The sequence below is a fragment of the Paramormyrops kingsleyae genome, chromosome 10, assembly GCF_048594095.1.
Source record: "Paramormyrops kingsleyae isolate MSU_618 chromosome 10, PKINGS_0.4, whole genome shotgun sequence".
NCBI lineage: Eukaryota > Metazoa > Chordata > Actinopteri > Osteoglossiformes > Mormyridae > Paramormyrops > Paramormyrops kingsleyae.
In genome coordinates this window covers 5,932,003-5,938,403 of record NC_132806.1, presented here as the reverse complement: position 1 = coordinate 5,938,403, position 6,401 = coordinate 5,932,003, and positions in this window count along the sequence as shown.

Here is a 6,401-nt window from a genome sequence, read left to right as displayed (position 1 = left end):
AGCTCTGCATTTATTTAATCTTAATGTGAACAGTTTGTTTCAAAAAGATGTAATAGTTATTTATTGTCCTGATATATTTAGCAAAAAAATGCATATTGTTACTTTGGTCTGCAACACAGGCTCCATCTTTCAATATGTGGATGTCACAGATTGCCACGTGGTTGCCACTTGAAAAACTTACTTATGATAAACATAAAAAATCTGATGAATTCTGGCTTATTTGGTCTTCCCTTTGGGAATACATAGGGAGGAAAAAGGAAAAAAAAAAGCTCTCTTGATGTATATTAGGGGTGGGACGATACAGGTAACTCACGATTCAATTCTGTGGCGATATGTGGCCCACGATAATGATAATATCATGATTCGCGATATCTACGATATTCAATATATTGGAAGAAATTTCATCAACGATATATCACGATATATGTGGTTGAAAGAGAAAAATAAGGAATAAGGAAATAATAAGGAAATCTAATGCCAACATTTCCAACATTGTGCAAAGAAATATGCATTTGCATAATAACTCACTGCCTCCTGGTCTTAAATGTAAACACTGTACAGCTAGACAGATAAAAGTGCATGAACATTAAAAAACAACATGAACATTAATTAACATGTGTAAACCATGATACTGAAACGTCAGTAGTAAGTTACTGTAAAGTGCTTTATGTTAACCTGGACAGTGGACACATAAAGGCATATTCTTCTTGAGGAACACTAACTGATCAGCATGCTCAGATGTAAGAGCACACCTCTGAGCAGAGATTATGTCACCGGTGGTAGAAAAGATTCTCTCTGATGGCACGCTAGTCCCTGGCACACACAGGTACCTCTGGGCCAGCTTGGCAAGGTGTTGGTACTTGCATGCCTCAGATTTCCACCAATCCAACGGCTCATCTGACAGTGGTAGAGGTGAGGATTCTTGATATTGCTGAACCTCCTTTTCAGCCTTGGAGTTAGGTGACGATGGGGTCAGGGAAGATCTGGCATGTTTGTCCAAGGAGGTTTGCAAGTGCGGATCTCCTTTTTTTTGGTGTGTGTGGTGGTCGGTCCTCATCACTGGTGTCATCAGCAGGACCACTCTCTTCAGTGCTTCCTCCCTCCTCTACATTACCATCAGACTGCATTCCCACATCTGCATTCCCCTGTAAGACAAAAAAGCATTTGGCACATCTTCATTGTTATTTTTGTTATTAATGAAATAACATGTTCATCACAACAAGAAATCATCAGCCCCTAATCATTTTAAAATTTAACACATCTTTGCACATGGTTAGATGTGTGGATGACATTTTTCTACCAGTAGTGCAAGAGTTGAAAGTTTAAAAGGTACAAATACAATGAGAATTTCAATTACCTAACTGCTGTTCAGTTTTTACAAGTTGTAATTACCATCAGGGCAGCAGCCTTGGACACCACCATGGCATACGTCTCCTGCACTTCTGAGGGCGACAAGAAGAGCATCGACTTAAACCTGGGGTCTAAGGCGGAGGCAACGTAGAGGAAGTTTTTCTCCTCTGCAGACATGTAGCGCTTTGATAGGTCTCCATGGATGGCACACTTTATGTCCTTGACGAGAGGGGCATCCTCAATTGTGCTGAGTGTGTCTCTCAGAAGTTGGGCGTGAAGAGGAGCAATGATGGAAACAGTTGGGCTTTTCTCCTCACACATGCTCTTTGTTGCTACCAGCATTGGATGGAGGGCTTTCACAACCTCTTCGGCATTCCTGATGTCTCCATCAGTCAGGGTAGAGATGTCAGTGGTATTCTTTCTGACCTTTAAAGAAAGAAGGAAAAGAACAGAATGAAGTCAAAAGTTTAAACTTCATAATGCACATATTCCTTATTAATCCAGACCAAGAAGTCAGGAAAAAGCACTTTACACTAAGGAACAAAATATATATCATGTTAACAATAATATTTTATAACACATTACAGATATCCTATGCAATTCAGTAACAAAACAATAAACGCCTTACCTCTGGAGATAAGAGGGCAGCAGTAACAGCTGGCTGTTGCTCAAGAAACTGGCTGATCATCTCATAGGCACTGTTCCAGCGGACAACAACATCAGTTATCAGCTTGTGGTGTGGAAGGCCTAACATCTTCTGGTTCCTCTTCAGGGCCTCAGCTGCTGAGGTGCTCATGTGGAAGAATGTGCAAATTCTCCTAATTCTCCCAAGCAGTCGAGCGACATTTGGCAGTTTGAGGGCACGCTGCACCGCGAGATTCAAAACATGAGCGAAACAGCGAACGTGCGGATATCCAGCAATCTCAACAGCTACGGACATATTCGCTGCGTTGTCAGTCACCACTGCTGGCTCTTTCTCGGTGAGCTTCCACTCGTCTGCAGCCTTCTTAAGCACCTCTGCCATGTGAGCGCCAGTATGACTGTCATTCATAGCCCGAGTCTGAAGGACGTAGCTTTGGGCATCCCAGTTGTCGTCTATGAAGTGGGCAGTAATAGTTACGAAGGACTCGGTGGCCCTTGACGTCCAACCATCACATGTTAGTGCAACTCGTTTAGCAGACCGGAGCGCACCCTCCACTTTGGCTCTGGTATCTGCATACAATGCAGGGATGACTTTGTCTGTAAAGTGCCGACGACTCGGTATCTCGTATCTCGGTTCCAGTGTTGCCAACATTCTGCAAAATCCATCATTCTCGACCACGCTGTAAGGTCCTTGCAAAGAAATTCGCCGATGGACTTAGTGATACTCTGTGCCCTCGGCGACCCAAAGGGGAGCTTTGCTTTGAACGCAGTAGTGATTGTCGGCTGACTTGGTTTGCCCTCATTATCACCTGAGAGTAGTTCACCGTGATAGCGAACGAGGTGCACTTGCAGATTCGTAGTTGCTGTTATATTTTATCTTTGCAAAGCAGTTCTTGCAGATTGCATAGTCTTTATCCAGTGCCTTTCCGTCGACTGTCTCGTAAAACCTGAAGTGTCTCCACACTTTAGAGTGGAAACTAGCGGGTGGGTCTTTGATTTGTTTTTTATTATTTTCCGCCATTGTCTGCGCTTCTTCTCTGTTGTTGTTAGTTAACTTGTGTTCTTCAACGGCCGCTGTTTGCGCCACTTTACCCCTATTTACTCGAACAGCGCCCCCCGCAAACAGAATGGTAGATATTGGGTAGTGACAGTGACACTGACAATGGGTAAATTAATCATTTTGTGTTGTAATAAAATATCGATATTGGCCGTTAGTGTATCGATTATTTATTGCGACAGAGAGCACAACAATATATTGCAATATCGATTTTTTTCCCCACCCATAATGTATATTGTCACGTTCAGCTCCGAACACTCCTCGTGTGTGCCACGCCCCCTCATTACCTCATGTCGAACCCTGATTGTTCTCAACTGTTGCCTGTTCCGTTTACCTAGTCTCTTGTATTTAGTCCACGTCTTGAGTAGTTTTCCCCAGATCTGTCATCGTCTATTCCCATGTGTGAGTACCCGTCCTGCCTGTTTGCCTCCCAATAAACCCCGTTTTGTCTGTCAACCTGGCTGCTCTTGCCTCTCTCACCGGCTCATCTACTCGCACCGTGACATATATATAACAAAACATTTTTTTTTCCCTTTTTTTTTTCTTTCTTTCTTATTTTAAAAAAATTTACCAAATGTGCAAAGGCAGCAATTAACAAGCCCAAACACCCCACAGGATACGAAAGGTTGTATGCATACAAATATTATTTTTTTCTGTTTACAGAATAAAACTGAAATCAATCGCTTCCTATAACCATCAACAAACTTGTTACACCTCTCAACTGGAATTTTCTACCACTCTTCTTTTGCAAACTGCTCAAGGTCTCTCAGATTTGAAGGGTGTCTTCTCCCAACAGCAATTTTGAGATCTCTCCATAATTGTTCAATCGGATTCAGATCCAGACTCATTGCTGGCCACTTCAGAACTCTCCAGTACTTTGTCGTCAACCATTTCTGGGCGCTTTGAGAGGTATGTTTGGGGTCATTGTCCTGTTGGAACACCCATGACCTCTGACGCAGACCCAGCTTTCTGACATTGGGCCCTACATTGCGCCCCAGAATCTTTTGGTAGTCTACAGATTTCATGATGCCTTGCACACAGTCAAGGCATCCACTGCAGCAAAACATCCCCAAAACATTTTAGAACTTCCACCATGTTTGACTGTAGGTACTGTGTTCTTTTCTTGAGTAGGCCTCATTCCATTTTCTGTAAACAGTAGAATGATGAGCTTTACCAAAAAGCTCTACCTTGGCCTCATCTGTCCACAAGACATTCTCCCAGAAGGATTTTGGCTTCCTCAGGTACATTTTGGCAAACTCCAGTCTGTCTTTTTTATGTTTCTATGTCAGCAGTGGGGTTTCGTTTCGTTCCGATTTTGACGGATAGTTTGAGTTGACACTGTTGCACCTTCAGTCTGCAGAAAAGCTTGAATTTGATTAGAAGTTCATTGGGGCACACACAGACACACAACAGAAAGGCTGAATCAACTTTTCTCCATTTTAACTGGCTTCAGGTATGATTACTGTATTGCCAGCACCTGTTTCTTGCCACAGGTGAGTTCAAATGATCATCATGTGCTTGAAATAAAATGATTTATCCACAATTTTGAAAAGCTGCCAATAATTTTGTCTGGCTCATTTTTGGAGTTCTGTGTGAAATTATGTCAAATTTGGCTTTTTTCTCTGTTTTTTTGTGTTAATCATCCAATGCACATAAAGGAAATAAACATGTGTATACCAAAACATTTCTAATTGCAACAATTTAAGAACATAAGAACTATACAAGCAAGAGGAGGCCATTCAGCCCATCGAGCTCGCTTGGGGAGAATTTAACTAATAGCTCAGAGTTGTTAAAATCTTATCTAGCTCTGATTTAAAGGAATGATTCAGCTTGCACTACGTTATCAGGAAGACTATTCCATACTCTGACTACACGCTGTGTAAAGAAGTGCTTCCTTTAATCCAGTTTGAAATGTTCTCCCGCTAATTTCCACCTATGGCCACGAGTTCTTGTATTTGAACAAATGCTGAAGTAACTATTCGGTTGAACAGCATCCAAACCTGTTAGAATTTTATAGACCTGTATCATGTCCCCCCTCAGTCTCCTTTGCTTGAGGCTGAACAGATTCAGCTCAACTAACCTTTCCTTGTATGACATTCCTCTAAGACCAGGAATCATTCTTGTGGCCCTACGCTGCACCTTTTCTAAGGCCGCAATGTCCTTTTTAAGATATGGTGACCAAACCTGCACATAATATTCTAGGTGAGGTCTCACCAAGGAATTGTATAATCTTAGCATTACCTCCCTTGACTTAAACTTCACACATCTGGAGATATACCCCAACATCCTATTGGCCTTTTTTATTGCTTCCCCGCACTGGCAAGAATGAGACATGGAAGCATCAACATACACACCAAGGTCTTTCTCATAATCAGCTACCTTTATTTCAGTAGGTCCCATAAAATACCTATACTTTATATTTCTGCTCCCTACATGGAGTACCTTACATTTGTCTATGTTAAATTTCATATGCCAGGTATTGGCCCAGTCACTAATTAAATCAAGATCCTGCTGTAGCTGCTGAGTCGCTAGTTCAGTATCTGCTACACCACCCACCTTGGTGTCATCTGCAAATTTCACCAGTTTACTGTATATATTGGTGTTTATATCATTTATGTAAATTAGGAACAATAGTGGTCCTAAAATTGAACCCTACGATACCCCACCATAAACGCAGGCCCACTGTGATATTGTGCCTCTTATAACTACTCGCTGCTTCCTATCTGTTAACCAGTTATCAATCCAGGTCGCTACAGTTCCTAAAATACCTGTTGCTTTGAGTTTAAGTAAGAGCCTCTTGTGGAGGACAACATCAAAAGCCTTTTGGAAATCTAAGTAGATGACATAAGCCTTCTTGTCATCAACTTCCTGAGTAGCTTCCTCAAAAAACTCCAACAGATTTATTAAACAGGATCTACCTCTCCTAAATCCATGCTGGCTATCCCTCAAAATGTTATTTGAGTCCAGGTAATCTACCATTTTCTCTTTGATTATAGCCTCCATAACTTTACCAGTTATACAAGTTAGACTGATTGGCCTATACCAGGGTTATTCAACTCATGGTCCTTGAGGTCCGAGCACTGCTGGTTTTCCAGCATTCCTTACCTGTCAGTCAGGTGTGAAGCCTCTGACCAATCAGAATCAGTAATTATTAAACAAGTGCCTGGGAGAACTGAAAACACGGCCTGGATTTGGAATCGAGGTCCAGAGTTGAAGAACCCTGGCCTATAGTTTGACAAATTACTTCTATCCCCTTTTTTGAAAATGGGTGTTATGTTGGCATGCTTCCAATCAGAAGGTACCACACTTTCAGATAAGGATTTTTGAAACAGTAAAGTTAAGGGTCGGCAAA